General features: G+C 45.2%; 11 non-coding genes across 11 annotated transcripts; all 11 read left to right on the forward strand.

The window, feature by feature from the left end:
• Positions 1-124: 124 nt before the first annotated feature.
• LOC141199306 (U2 spliceosomal RNA) lies at positions 125-315 on the forward strand. The gene has a single exon (XR_012271061.1). It is a non-coding gene; the product is annotated as a U2 spliceosomal RNA (small nuclear RNA).
• A 1,123-nt stretch (positions 316-1,438) lies between these two features.
• Positions 1,439-1,629, forward strand: LOC141199307 (U2 spliceosomal RNA). Its single transcript, XR_012271062.1, has one exon. It is a non-coding gene; the product is annotated as a U2 spliceosomal RNA (small nuclear RNA).
• A 1,120-nt stretch (positions 1,630-2,749) lies between these two features.
• LOC141200778 (U2 spliceosomal RNA) lies at positions 2,750-2,940 on the forward strand. Its single transcript, XR_012272488.1, has one exon. It is a non-coding gene; the product is annotated as a U2 spliceosomal RNA (small nuclear RNA).
• A 1,123-nt stretch (positions 2,941-4,063) lies between these two features.
• LOC141199308 (U2 spliceosomal RNA) lies at positions 4,064-4,254 on the forward strand. Its single transcript, XR_012271063.1, has one exon. It is a non-coding gene; the product is annotated as a U2 spliceosomal RNA (small nuclear RNA).
• Positions 4,255-5,378: 1,124 nt separating this feature from the next.
• On the forward strand, positions 5,379-5,569 carry LOC141200495 (U2 spliceosomal RNA). Its single transcript, XR_012272215.1, has one exon. It is a non-coding gene; the product is annotated as a U2 spliceosomal RNA (small nuclear RNA).
• A 1,123-nt stretch (positions 5,570-6,692) lies between these two features.
• LOC141199309 (U2 spliceosomal RNA) lies at positions 6,693-6,883 on the forward strand. Its single transcript, XR_012271064.1, has one exon. It is a non-coding gene; the product is annotated as a U2 spliceosomal RNA (small nuclear RNA).
• A 1,121-nt stretch (positions 6,884-8,004) lies between these two features.
• On the forward strand, positions 8,005-8,195 carry LOC141200779 (U2 spliceosomal RNA). The gene has a single exon (XR_012272489.1). It is a non-coding gene; the product is annotated as a U2 spliceosomal RNA (small nuclear RNA).
• Positions 8,196-9,318: 1,123 nt separating this feature from the next.
• LOC141199310 (U2 spliceosomal RNA) lies at positions 9,319-9,509 on the forward strand. Its single transcript, XR_012271065.1, has one exon. It is a non-coding gene; the product is annotated as a U2 spliceosomal RNA (small nuclear RNA).
• Positions 9,510-10,631: 1,122 nt separating this feature from the next.
• LOC141200496 (U2 spliceosomal RNA) lies at positions 10,632-10,822 on the forward strand. The gene has a single exon (XR_012272216.1). It is a non-coding gene; the product is annotated as a U2 spliceosomal RNA (small nuclear RNA).
• Positions 10,823-11,945: 1,123 nt separating this feature from the next.
• Positions 11,946-12,136, forward strand: LOC141200736 (U2 spliceosomal RNA). Its single transcript, XR_012272448.1, has one exon. It is a non-coding gene; the product is annotated as a U2 spliceosomal RNA (small nuclear RNA).
• A 1,122-nt stretch (positions 12,137-13,258) lies between these two features.
• LOC141199311 (U2 spliceosomal RNA) lies at positions 13,259-13,449 on the forward strand. Its single transcript, XR_012271066.1, has one exon. It is a non-coding gene; the product is annotated as a U2 spliceosomal RNA (small nuclear RNA).
• Positions 13,450-13,506: the final 57 nt, after the last annotated feature.

Below are 13,506 nucleotides of genomic sequence, written 5' to 3' on the forward strand. Positions count from 1 at the left end.
GCAGGCATGTGAGGGATCTAGAGGTTGACAGCATGTCTTCTTAACGGGAGTCCAGGTGGCCATCTCCACAAATGGACTTTTCAGAATCCTTGGGTGGCACCGTAGTCGGAAACCAATTCTGGTTATCGCTTCTCGGCCTTTTGGCTAAGATCAAGTGTAGTATCTGTTCTTATCAGTTTAATATCTGATACGTCCCCTATCTGGGGACCATATATTAAATGGATTTTTAGAACAGGGAGATGGAAAAAGAGCTTGCTCTGTCCACTCCACGCATTGACCTGGTATTGCAGTATCTCCAGGACCGGTGCACCCCTTCTTTAATGCAGTTTCTAAAATCAGAAAGAATTGAATTCAATGCTTTTTGTTCATTTTGCTTGTTTGTCGGATTTTGGGATGGACTCTTTGGCTTTGCTTTTCTTCTCCTCATTGGATTTTTCATGTTAAAAGTTGCAGAAGCCAGATGACAAGCTCATTTTGGTTCAACTTCAGCAACTGTGCATTGCATTGCCATGTAATGTAATGTAATGCAATGCTATCTATCTAGCTCTCCCTCTATACTTCCTTTTGGATAAACAGACATATTAGGCAAGCATTTTGGAGCTTTCACCTAAATAACTACAGGTGGTGAGATAAGCTGCACAATATAATTGACCTTTCAGTATATTGTTGCACACACACCATCTATTTAGCAAATGCCCTTGTTATCAACAGCAGCCTTTTAAACTCACCTGAGCTAACAGGTATGTGAGCTGGTTACTCTGCTGCGCTTAAAATTTCTTTTTTGGTTTGCTACAATGCCTTTTCTGAAACGTTGTCTCCCTCTGCTGGAACACTGACTTCTTTCATTTAATGCCTGCAGACTATAAAAGAGAAACCAACCCAAAAAGTTTGGTTGATTAGTCTGTGGCATTCTTTTAAACTGTTGCTTATGGCGGTCTCTGTGAGCTTCTCAGTGACATTCAGCCATCCAGGTATCCCGCCTGCAGTAGACGGAATGTGGCAATGGAACGCTGGCTGCGCGTGTCATAATAGGCTCTGAGCCTTTATATACCTGCGCACAGCAGCAGCCACCTTCAGTCTGCTGCTGGACAGCCAGCAGCAGCAGCAGCAGGAGAGGTAATTAATCAGCAAGCCTCCTGCTAAGGGTAGACAGCTGCTCGTTCCACCCCCCCCCCCCCGCCTTAATTGGTTCTCCTCCCTTCCAACGGTGTTGAGGCGGGTGGGAACAGCCGGGGGTTGAGGGTACTGTGCTAAAAAAGGTGGAGTTATGCAGATCTAAAACGCGTGGATTGCAGCAGCAGCAAGCCGAAAAGTGCAGGCATGTGAGGGATCTAGAGGTTGACAGCATGTCTTCTTAACGGGAGTCCAGGTGGCCATCTCCACAAATGGACTTTTCAGAATCCTTGGGTGGCACCGTAGTCGGAAACCAATTCTGGTTATCGCTTCTCGGCCTTTTGGCTAAGATCAAGTGTAGTATCTGTTCTTATCAGTTTAATATCTGATACGTCCCCTATCTGGGGACCATATATTAAATGGATTTTTAGAACAGGGAGATGGAAAAAGAGCTTGCTCTGTCCACTCCACGCATTGACCTGGTATTGCAGTATCTCCAGGACCGGTGCACCCCTTCTTTAATGCAGTTTCTAAAATCAGAAAGAATTGAATTCAATGCTTTTTGTTCATTTTGCTTGTTTGTCGGATTTTGGGATGGACTCTTTGGCTTTGCTTTTCTTCTCCTCATTGGATTTTTCATGTTAAAAGTTGCAGAAGCCAGATGACAAGCTCATTTTGGTTCAACTTCAGCAACTGTGCATTGCATTGCCATGTAATGTAATGTAATGCAATGCTATCTATCTAGCTCTCCCTCTATACTTCCTTTTGGATAAACAGACATATTAGGCAAGCATTTTGGAGCTTTCACCTAAATAACTACAGGTGGTGAGATAAGCTGCACAATATAATTGACCTTTCAGTATATTGTTGCACACACACCATCTATTTAGCAAATGCCCTTGTTATCAACAGCAGCCTTTTAAACTCACCTGAGCTAACAGGTATGTGAGCTGGTTACTCTGCTGCACTTAAAATTTCTTTTTTGGTTTGCTACAATGCCTTTTCTGAAACGTTGTCTCCCTCTGCTGGAACACTGACTTCTTTAATTTAATGCCTGCAGACTATAAAAGAGAAACCAACCCAAAAAGTTTGGTTGATTAGTCTGTGGCATTCTTTTAAACTGTTGCTTATGGCGGTCTCTGTGAGCTTCTCAGTGACATTCAGCCATCCAGGTATCCCGCCTGCAGTAGACGGAATGTGGCAATGGAACGCTGGCTGCGCGTGTCATAATAGGCTCTGAGCCTTTATATACCTGCGCACAGCAGCAGCCACCTTCAGTCTGCTGCTGGACAGCCAGCAGCAGCAGCAGCAGGAGAGGTAATTAATCAGCAACCCTCCTGCTAAGGGTAGACAGCTGCTCGTTCCACCCCCCCCCCGCCTTAATTGGTTCTCCTCCCTTCCAACGGTGTTGAGGCGGGTGGGAACAGCCGGGGGTTGAGGGTACTGTGCTAAAAGAGGTGGAGTTATGCAGATCTAAAACGCGTGGATTGCAGCAGCAGCAAGCCGAAAAGTGCAGGCATGTGAGGGATCTAGAGGTTGACAGCATGTCTTCTTAACGGGAGTCCAGGTGGCCATCTCCACAAATGGACTTTTCAGAATCCTTGGGTGGCACCGTAGTCGGAAACCAATTCTGGTTATCGCTTCTCGGCCTTTTTGCTAAGATCAAGTGTAGTATCTGTTCTTATCAGTTTAATATCTGATACGTCCCCTATCTGGGGACCATATATTAAATGGATTTTTAGAACAGGGAGATGGAAAAAGAGCTTGCTCTGTCCACTGCACGCATTGACCTGGTATTGCAGTATCTCCAGGACCGGTGCACCCCTTCTTTAATGCAGTTTCTAAAATCAGAAAGAATTGAATTCAATGCTTTTTGTTCATTTTGCTTGTTTGTCGGATTTTGGGATGGACTCTTTGGCTTTGCTTTTCTTCTCCTCATTGGATTTTTCATGTTAAAAGTTGCAGAAGCCAGATGACAAGCTCATTTTGGTTCAACTTCAGCAACTGTGCATTGCATTGCCATGTAATGTAATGTAATGCAATGCTATCTATCTAGCTCTCCCTCTATACTTCCTTTTGGATAAACAGACATATTAGGCAAGCATTTTGGAGCTTTCACCTAAATAACTACAGGTGGTGAGATAAGCTGCACAATATAATTGACCTTTCAGTATATTGTTGCACACACACCATCTATTTAGCAAATGCCCTTGTTATCAACAGCAGCCTTTTAAACTCACCTGAGCTAACAGGTATGTGAGCTGGTTACTCTGCTGCGCTTAAAATTTCTTTTTTGGTTTGCTACAATGCCTTTTCTGAAACGTTGTCTCCCTCTGCTGGAACACTGACTTCTTTCATTTAATGCCTGCAGACTATAAAAGAGAAACCAACCCAAAAAGTTTGGTTGATTAGTCTGTGGCATTCTTTTAAACTGTTGCTTATGGCGGTCTCTGTGAGCTTCTCAGTGACATTCAGCCATCCAGGTATCCCGCCTGCAGTAGACGGAATGTGGCAATGGAACGCTGGCAGCGCGTGTCATAATAGGCTCTGAGCCTTTATATACCTGCGCACAGCAGCAGCCACCTTCAGTCTGCTGCTGGACAGCCAGCAGCAGCAGCAGCAGGAGAGGTAATTAATCAGCAACCCTCCTGCTAAGGGTAGACAGCTGCTCGTTCCACCCCCCCCCCCCCGCCTTAATTGGTTCTCCTCCCTTCCAACGGTGTTGAGGCGGGTGGGAACAGCCGGGGGTTGAGGGTACTGTGCTAAAAGAGGTGGAGTTATGCAGATCTAAAACGCGTGGATTGCAGCAGCAGCAAGCCGAAAAGTGCAGGCATGTGAGGGATCTAGAGGTTGACAGCATGTCTTCTTAACGGGAGTCCAGGTGGCCATCTCCACAAATGGACTTTTCAGAATCCTTGGGTGGCACCGTAGTCGGAAACCAATTCTGGTTATCGCTTCTCGGCCTTTTGGCTAAGATCAAGTGTAGTATCTGTTCTTATCAGTTTAATATCTGATACGTCCCCTATCTGGGGACCATATATTAAATGGATTTTTAGAACAGGGAGATGGAAAAAGAGCTTGCTCTGTCCACTCCACGCATTGACCTGGTATTGCAGTATCTCCAGGACCGGTGCACCCCTTCTTTAATGCAGTTTCTAAAATCAGAAAGAATTGAATTCAATGCTTTTTGTTCATTTTGCTTGTTTGTCGGATTTTGGGATGGACTCTTTGGCTTTGCTTTTCTTCTCCTCATTGGATTTTTCATGTTAAAAGTTGCAGAAGCCAGATGACAAGCTCATTTTGGTTCAACTTCAGCAACTGTGCATTGCATTGCCATGTAATGTAATGTAATGCAATGCTATCTATCTAGCTCTCCCTCTATACTTCCTTTTGGATAAACAGACATATTAGGCAAGCATTTTGGAGCTTTCACCTAAATAACTACAGGTGGTGAGATAAGCTGCACAATATAATTGACCTTTCAGTATATTGTTGCACACACACCATCTATTTAGCAAATGCCCTTGTTATCAACAGCAGCCTTTTAAACTCACCTGAGCTAACAGGTATGTGAGCTGGTTACTCTGCTGCGCTTAAAATTTCTTTTTTGGTTTGCTACAATGCCTTTTCTGAAACGTTGTCTCCCTCTGCTGGAACACTGACTTCTTTCATTTAATGCCTGCAGACTATAAAAGAGAAACCAACCCAAAAAGTTTGGTTGATTAGTCTGTGGCATTCTTTTAAACTGTTGCTTATGGCGGTCTCTGTGAGCTTCTCAGTGACATTCAGCCATCCAGGTATCCCGCCTGCAGTAGACGGAATGTGGCAATGGAACGCTGGCTGCGCGTGTCATAATAGGCTCTGAGCCTTTATATACCTGCGCACAGCAGCAGCCACCTTCAGTCTGCTGCTGGACAGCCAGCAGCAGCAGCAGCAGGAGAGGTAATTAATCAGCAACCCTCCTGCTAAGGGTAGACAGCTGCTCGTTCCACCCCCCCCCCCCCCGCCTTAATTGGTTCTCCTCCCTTCCAACGGTGTTGAGGCGGGTGGGAACAGCCGGGGGTTGAGGGTACTGTGCTAAAAGAGGTGGAGTTATGCAGATCTAAAACGCGTGGATTGCAGCAGCAGCAAGCCGAAAAGTGCAGGCATGTGAGGGATCTAGAGGTTGACAGCATGTCTTCTTAACGGGAGTCCAGGTGGCCATCTCCACAAATGGACTTTTCAGAATCCTTGGGTGGCACCGTAGTCGGAAACCAATTCTGGTTATCGCTTCTCGGCCTTTTGGCTAAGATCAAGTGTAGTATCTGTTCTTATCAGTTTAATATCTGATACGTCCCCTATCTGGGGACCATATATTAAATGGATTTTTAGAACAGGGAGATGGAAAAAGTGCTTGCTCTGTCCACTCCACGCATTGACCTGGTATTGCAGTATCTCCAGGACCGGTGCACCCCTTCTTTAATGCAGTTTCTAAAATCAGAAAGAATTGAATTCAATGCTTTTTGTTCATTTTGCTTGTTTGTCGGATTTTGGGATGGACTCTTTGGCTTTGCTTTTCTTCTCCTCATTGGATTTTTCATGTTAAAAGTTGCAGAAGCCAGATGACAAGCTCATTTTGGTTCAACTTCAGCAACTGTGCATTGCATTGCCATGTAATGTAATGTAATGCAATGCTATCTATCTAGCTCTCCCTCTATACTTCCTTTTGGATAAACAGACATATTAGGCAAGCATTTTGGAGCTTTCACCTAAATAACTACAGGTGGTGAGATAAGCTGCACAATATAATTGACCTTTCAGTATATTGTTGCACACACACCATCTATTTAGCAAATGCCCTTGTTATCAACAGCAGCCTTTTAAACTCACCTGAGCTAACAGGTATGTGAGCTGGTTACTCTGCTGCACTTAAAATTTCTTTTTTGGTTTGCTACAATGCCTTTTCTGAAACGTTGTCTCCCTCTGCTGGAACACTGACTTCTTTCATTTAATGCCTGCAGACTATAAAAGAGAAACCAACCCAAAAAGTTTGGTTGATTAGTCTGTGGCATTCTTTTAAACTGTTGCTTATGGCGGTCTCTGTGAGCTTCTCAGTGACATTCAGCCATCCAGGTATCCCGCCTGCAGTAGACGGAATGTGGCAATGGAACGCTGGCTGCGCGTGTCATAATAGGCTCTGAGCCTTTATATACCTGCGCACAGCAGCAGCCACCTTCAGTCTGCTGCTGGACAGCCAGCAGCAGCAGCAGCAGGAGAGGTAATTAATCAGCAAGCCTCCTGCTAAGGGTAGACAGCTGCTCGTTCCACCCCCCCCCCCCCGCCTTAATTGGTTCTCCTCCCTTCCAACGGTGTTGAGGCGGGTGGGAACAGCCGGGGGTTGAGGGTACTGTGCTAAAAAAGGTGGAGTTATGCAGATCTAAAACGCGTGGATTGCAGCAGCAGCAAGCCGAAAAGTGCAGGCATGTGAGGGATCTAGAGGTTGACAGCATGTCTTCTTAACGGGAGTCCAGGTGGCCATCTCCACAAATGGACTTTTCAGAATCCTTGGGTGGCACCGTAGTCGGAAACCAATTCTGGTTATCGCTTCTCGGCCTTTTGGCTAAGATCAAGTGTAGTATCTGTTCTTATCAGTTTAATATCTGATACGTCCCCTATCTGGGGACCATATATTAAATGGATTTTTAGAACAGGGAGATGGAAAAAGAGCTTGCTCTGTCCACTCCACGCATTGACCTGGTATTGCAGTATCTCCAGGACCGGTGCACCCCTTATTTAATGCAGTTTCTAAAATCAGAAAGAATTGAATTCAATGCTTTTTGTTCATTTTGCTTGTTTGTCGGATTTTGGGATGGACTCTTTGGCTTTGCTTTTCTTCTCCTCATTGGATTTTTCATGTTAAAAGTTGCAGAAGCCAGATGACAAGCTCATTTTGGTTCAACTTCAGCAACTGTGCATTGCATTGCCATGTAATGTAATGTAATGCAATGCTATCTATCTAGCTCTCCCTCTATACTTCCTTTTGGATAAACAGACATATTAGGCAAGCATTTTGGAGCTTTCACCTAAATAACTACAGGTGGTGAGATAAGCTGCACAATATAATTGACCTTTCAGTATATTGTTGCACACACACCATCTATTTAGCAAATGCCCTTGTTATCAACAGCAGCCTTTTAAACTCACCTGAGCTAACAGGTATGTGAGCTGGTTACTCTGCTGCACTTAAAATTTCTTTTTTGGTTTGCTACAATGCCTTTTCTGAAACGTTGTCTCCCTCTGCTGGAACACTGACTTCTTTCATTTAATGCCTGCAGACTATAAAAGAGAAACCAACCCAAAAAGTTTGGTTGATTAGTCTGTGGCATTCTTTTAAACTGTTGCTTATGGCGGTCTCTGTGAGCTTCTCAGTGACATTCAGCCATCCAGGTATCCCGCCTGCAGTAGACGGAATGTGGCAATGGAACGCTGGCTGCGCGTGTCATAATAGGCTCTGAGCCTTTATATACCTGCGCACAGCAGCAGCCACCTTCAGTCTGCTGCTGGACAGCCAGCAGCAGCAGCAGCAGGAGAGGTAATTAATCAGCAACCCTCCTGCTAAGGGTAGACAGCTGCTCGTTCCACCCCCCCCCCCGCCTTAATTGGTTCTCCTCCCTTCCAACGGTGTTGAGGCGGGTGGGAACAGCCGGGGGTTGAGGGTACTGTGCTAAAAGAGGTGGAGTTATGCAGATCTAAAACGCGTGGATTGCAGCAGCAGCAAGCCGAAAAGTGCAGGCATGTGAGGGATCTAGAGGTTGACAGCATGTCTTCTTAACGGGAGTCCAGGTGGCCATCTCCACAAATGGACTTTTCAGAATCCTTGGGTGGCACCGTAGTCGGAAACCAATTCTGGTTATCGCTTCTCGGCCTTTTTGCTAAGATCAAGTGTAGTATCTGTTCTTATCAGTTTAATATCTGATACGTCCCCTATCTGGGGACCATATATTAAATGGATTTTTAGAACAGGGAGATGGAAAAAGAGCTTGCTCTGTCCACTGCACGCATTGACCTGGTATTGCAGTATCTCCAGGACCGGTGCACCCCTTCTTTAATGCAGTTTCTAAAATCAGAAAGAATTGAATTCAATGCTTTTTGTTCATTTTGCTTGTTTGTCGGATTTTGGGATGGACTCTTTGGCTTTGCTTTTCTTCTCCTCATTGGATTTTTCATGTTAAAAGTTGCAGAAGCCAGATGACAAGCTCATTTTGGTTCAACTTCAGCAACTGTGCATTGCATTGCCATGTAATGTAATGTAATGCAATGCTATCTATCTAGCTCTCCCTCTATACTTCCTTTTGGATAAACAGACATATTAGGCAAGCATTTTGGAGCTTTCACCTAAATAACTACAGGTGGTGAGATAAGCTGCACAATATAATTGACCTTTCAGTATATTGTTGCACACACACCATCTATTTAGCAAATGCCCTTGTTATCAACAGCAGCCTTTTAAACTCACCTGAGCTAACAGGTATGTGAGCTGGTTACTCTGCTGCGCTTAAAATTTCTTTTTTGGTTTGCTACAATGCCTTTTCTGAAACGTTGTCTCCCTCTGCTGGAACACTGACTTCTTTCATTTAATGCCTGCAGACTATAAAAGAGAAACCAACCCAAAAAGTTTGGTTGATTAGTCTGTGGCATTCTTTTAAACTGTTGCTTATGGCGGTCTCTGTGAGCTTCTCAGTGACATTCAGCCATCCAGGTATCCCGCCTGCAGTAGACGGAATGTGGCAATGGAACGCTGGCAGCGCGTGTCATAATAGGCTCTGAGCCTTTATATACCTGCGCACAGCAGCAGCCACCTTCAGTCTGCTGCTGGACAGCCAGCAGCAGCAGCAGCAGGAGAGGTAATTAATCAGCAACCCTCCTGCTAAGGGTAGACAGCTGCTCGTTCCACCCCCCCCCCCCCGCCTTAATTGGTTCTCCTCCCTTCCAACGGTGTTGAGGCGGGTGGGAACAGCCGGGGGTTGAGGGTACTGTGCTAAAAGAGGTGGAGTTATGCAGATCTAAAACGCGTGGATTGCAGCAGCAGCAAGCCGAAAAGTGCAGGCATGTGAGGGATCTAGAGGTTGACAGCATGTCTTCTTAACGGGAGTCCAGGTGGCCATCTCCACAAATGGACTTTTCAGAATCCTTGGGTGGCACCGTAGTCGGAAACCAATTCTGGTTATCGCTTCTCGGCCTTTTGGCTAAGATCAAGTGTAGTATCTGTTCTTATCAGTTTAATATCTGATACGTCCCCTATCTGGGGACCATATATTAAATGGATTTTTAGAACAGGGAGATGGAAAAAGAGCTTGCTCTGTCCACTCCACGCATTGACCTGGTATTGCAGTATCTCCAGGACCGGTGCACCCCTTCTTTAATGCAGTTTCTAAAATCAGAAAGAATTGAATTCAATGCTTTTTGTTCATTTTGCTTGTTTGTCGGATTTTGGGATGGACTCTTTGGCTTTGCTTTTCTTCTCCTCATTGGATTTTTCATGTTAAAAGTTGCAGAAGCCAGATGACAAGCTCATTTTGGTTCAACTTCAGCAACTGTGCATTGCATTGCCATGTAATGTAATGTAATGCAATGCTATCTATCTAGCTCTCCCTCTATACTTCCTTTTGGATAAACAGACATATTAGGCAAGCATTTTGGAGCTTTCACCTAAATAACTACAGGTGGTGAGATAAGCTGCACAATATAATTGACCTTTCAGTATATTGTTGCACACACACCATCTATTTAGCAAATGCCCTTGTTATCAACAGCAGCCTTTTAAACTCACCTGAGCTAACAGGTATGTGAGCTGGTTACTCTGCTGCGCTTAAAATTTCTTTTTTGGTTTGCTACAATGCCTTTTCTGAAACGTTGTCTCCCTCTGCTGGAACACTGACTTCTTTCATTTAATGCCTGCAGACTATAAAAGAGAAACCAACCCAAAAAGTTTGGTTGATTAGTCTGTGGCATTCTTTTAAACTGTTGCTTATGGCGGTCTCTGTGAGCTTCTCAGTGACATTCAGCCATCCAGGTATCCCGCCTGCAGTAGACGGAATGTGGCAATGGAACGCTGGCTGCGCGTGTCATAATAGGCTCTGAGCCTTTATATACCTGCGCACAGCAGCAGCCACCTTCAGTCTGCTGCTGGACAGCCAGCAGCAGCAGCAGCAGGAGAGGTAATTAATCAGCAACCCTCCTGCTAAGGGTAGACAGCTGCTCGTTCCACCCCCCCCCCCCGCCTTAATTGGTTCTCCTCCCTTCCAACGGTGTTGAGGCGGGTGGGAACAGCCGGGGGTTGAGGGTACTGTGCTAAAAGAGGTGGAGTTATGCAGATCTAAAACGCGTGGATTGCAGCAGCAGCAAGCCGAAAAGTGCAGGCATGTGAGGGATCTAGAGGTTGACAGCATGTCTTCTTAACGGGAGTCCAGGTGGCCATCTCCACAAATGGACTTTTCAGAATCCTTGGGTGGCACCGTAGTCGGAAACCAATTCTGGTTATCGCTTCTCGGCCTTTTGGCTAAGATCAAGTGTAGTATCTGTTCTTATCAGTTTAATATCTGATACGTCCCCTATCTGGGGACCATATATTAAATGGATTTTTAGAACAGGGAGATGGAAAAAGTGCTTGCTCTGTCCACTCCACGCATTGACCTGGTATTGCAGTATCTCCAGGACCGGTGCACCCCTTCTTTAATGCAGTTTCTAAAATCAGAAAGAATTGAATTCAATGCTTTTTGTTCATTTTGCTTGTTTGTCGGATTTTGGGATGGACTCTTTGGCTTTGCTTTTCTTCTCCTCATTGGATTTTTCATGTTAAAAGTTGCAGAAGCCAGATGACAAGCTCATTTTGGTTCAACTTCAGCAACTGTGCATTGCATTGCCATGTAATGTAATGTAATGCAATGCTATCTATCTAGCTCTCCCTCTATACTTCCTTTTGGATAAACAGACATATTAGGCAAGCATTTTGGAGCTTTCACCTAAATAACTACAGGTGGTGAGATAAGCTGCACAATATAATTGACCTTTCAGTATATTGTTGCACACACACCATCTATTTAGCAAATGCCCTTGTTATCAACAGCAGCCTTTTAAACTCACCTGAGCTAACAGGTATGTGAGCTGGTTACTCTGCTGCGCTTAAAATTTCTTTTTTGGTTTGCTACAATGCCTTTTCTGAAACGTTGTCTCCCTCTGCTGGAACACTGACTTCTTTCATTTAATGCCTGCAGACTATAAAAGAGAAACCAACCCAAAAAGTTTGGTTGATTAGTCTGTGGCATTCTTTTAAACTGTTGCTTATGGCGGTCTCTGTGAGCTTCTCAGTGACATTCAGCCATCCAGGTATCCCGCCTGCAGTAGACGGAATGTGGCAATGGAACGCTGGCTGCGCGTGTCATAATAGGCTCTGAGCCTTTATATACCTGCGCACAGCAGCAGCCACCTTCAGTCTGCTGCTGGACAGCCAGCAGCAGCAGCAGCAGGAGAGGTAATTAATCAGCAACCCTCCTGCTAAGGGTAGACAGCTGCTCGTTCCCCCCCCCCCCCCCCGCCTTAATTGGTTCTCCTCCCTTCCAACGGTGTTGAGGCGGGTGGGAACAGCCGGGGGTTGAGGGTACTGTGCTAAAAGAGGTGGAGTTATGCAGATCTAAAACGCGTGGATTGCAGCAGCAGCAAGCCGAAAAGTGCAGGCATGTGAGGGATCTAGAGGTTGACAGCATGTCTTCTTAACGGGAGTCCAGGTGGCCATCTCCACAAATGGACTTTTCAGAATCCTTGGGTGGCACCGTAGTCGGAAACCAATTCTGGTTATCGCTTCCCGGCCTTTTGGCTAAGATCAAGTGTAGTATCTGTTCTTATCAGTTTAATATCTGATACGTCCCCTATCTGGGGACCATATATTAAATGGATTTTTAGAACAGGGAGATGGAAAAAGTGCTTGCTCTGTCCACTCCACGCATTGACCTGGTATTGCAGTATCTCCAGGACCGGTGCACCCCTTCTTTAATGCAGTTTCTAAAATCAGAAAGAATTGAATTCAATGCTTTTTGTTCATTTTGCTTGTTTGTCGGATTTTGGGATGGACTCTTTGGCTTTGCTTTTCTTCTCCTCATTGGATTTTTCATGTTAAAAGTTTCAGAAGCCAGATGACAAGCTCATTTTGGTTCAACTTCAGCAACTGTGCATTGCATTGCCATGTAATGTAATGTAATGCAATGCTATCTATCTAGCTCTCCCTCTATACTTCCTTTTGGATAAACAGACATATTAGGCAAGCATTTTGGAGCTTTCACCTAAATAACTACAGGTGGTGAGATAAGCTGCACAATATAATTGACCTTTCAGTATATTGTTGCACACACACCATCTATTTAGCAAATGCCCTTGTTATCAACAGCAGCCTTTTAAACTCACCTGAGCTAACAGGTATGTGAGCTGGTTACTCTGCTGCGCTTAAAATTTCTTTTTTGGTTTGCTACAATGCCTTTTCTGAAACGTTGTCTCCCTCTGCTGGAACACTGACTTCTTTCATTTAATGCCTGCAGACTATAAAAGAGAAACCAACCCAAAAAGTTTGGTTGATTAGTCTGTGGCATTCTTTTAAACTGTTGCTTATGGCGGTCTCTGTGAGCTTCTCAGTGACATTCAGCCATCCAGGTATCCCGCCTGCAGTAGACGGAATGTGGCAATGGAACGCTGGCTGCGCGTGTCATAATAGGCTCTGAGCCTTTATATACCTGCGCACAGCAGCAGCCACCTTCAGTCTGCTGCTGGACAGCCAGCAGCAGCAGCAGCAGGAGAGGTAATTAATCAGCAACCCTCCTGCTAAGGGTAGACAGCTGCTCGTTCCACCCCCCCCCCCCGCCTTAATTGGTTCTCCTCCCTTCCAACGGTGTTGAGGCGGGTGGGAACAGCCGGGGGTTGAGGGTACTGTGCTAAAAGAGGTGGAGTTATGCAGATCTAAAACGCGTGGATTGCAGCAGCAGCAAGCCGAAAAGTGCAGGCATGTGAGGGATCTAGAGGTTGACAGCATGTCTTCTTAACGGGAGTCCAGGTGGCCATCTCCACAAATGGACTTTTCAGAATCCTTGGGTGGCACCGTAGTCGGAAACCAATTCTGGTTATCGCTTCTCGGCCTTTTGGCTAAGATCAAGTGTAGTATCTGTTCTTATCAGTTTAATATCTGATACGTCCCCTATCTGGGGACCATATATTAAATGGATTTTTAGAACAGGGAGATGGAAAAAGAGCTTGCTCTGTCCACTCCACGCATTGACCTGGTATTGCAGTATCTCCAGGACCGGTGCACCCCTTCTTTAATGCAGTTTCTAAAATCAGAAAGAATTGAATTCAATGCTTTTTGTTCATTTT

This window comes from Phyllobates terribilis, unplaced genomic scaffold, assembly GCF_046119375.1.
Source record: "Phyllobates terribilis strain yellow unplaced genomic scaffold, ASM4611937v1 Scaffold_108__1_contigs__length_5656254, whole genome shotgun sequence".
In the NCBI taxonomy this organism is placed as follows: Eukaryota; Metazoa; Chordata; class Amphibia; order Anura; family Dendrobatidae; genus Phyllobates; species Phyllobates terribilis.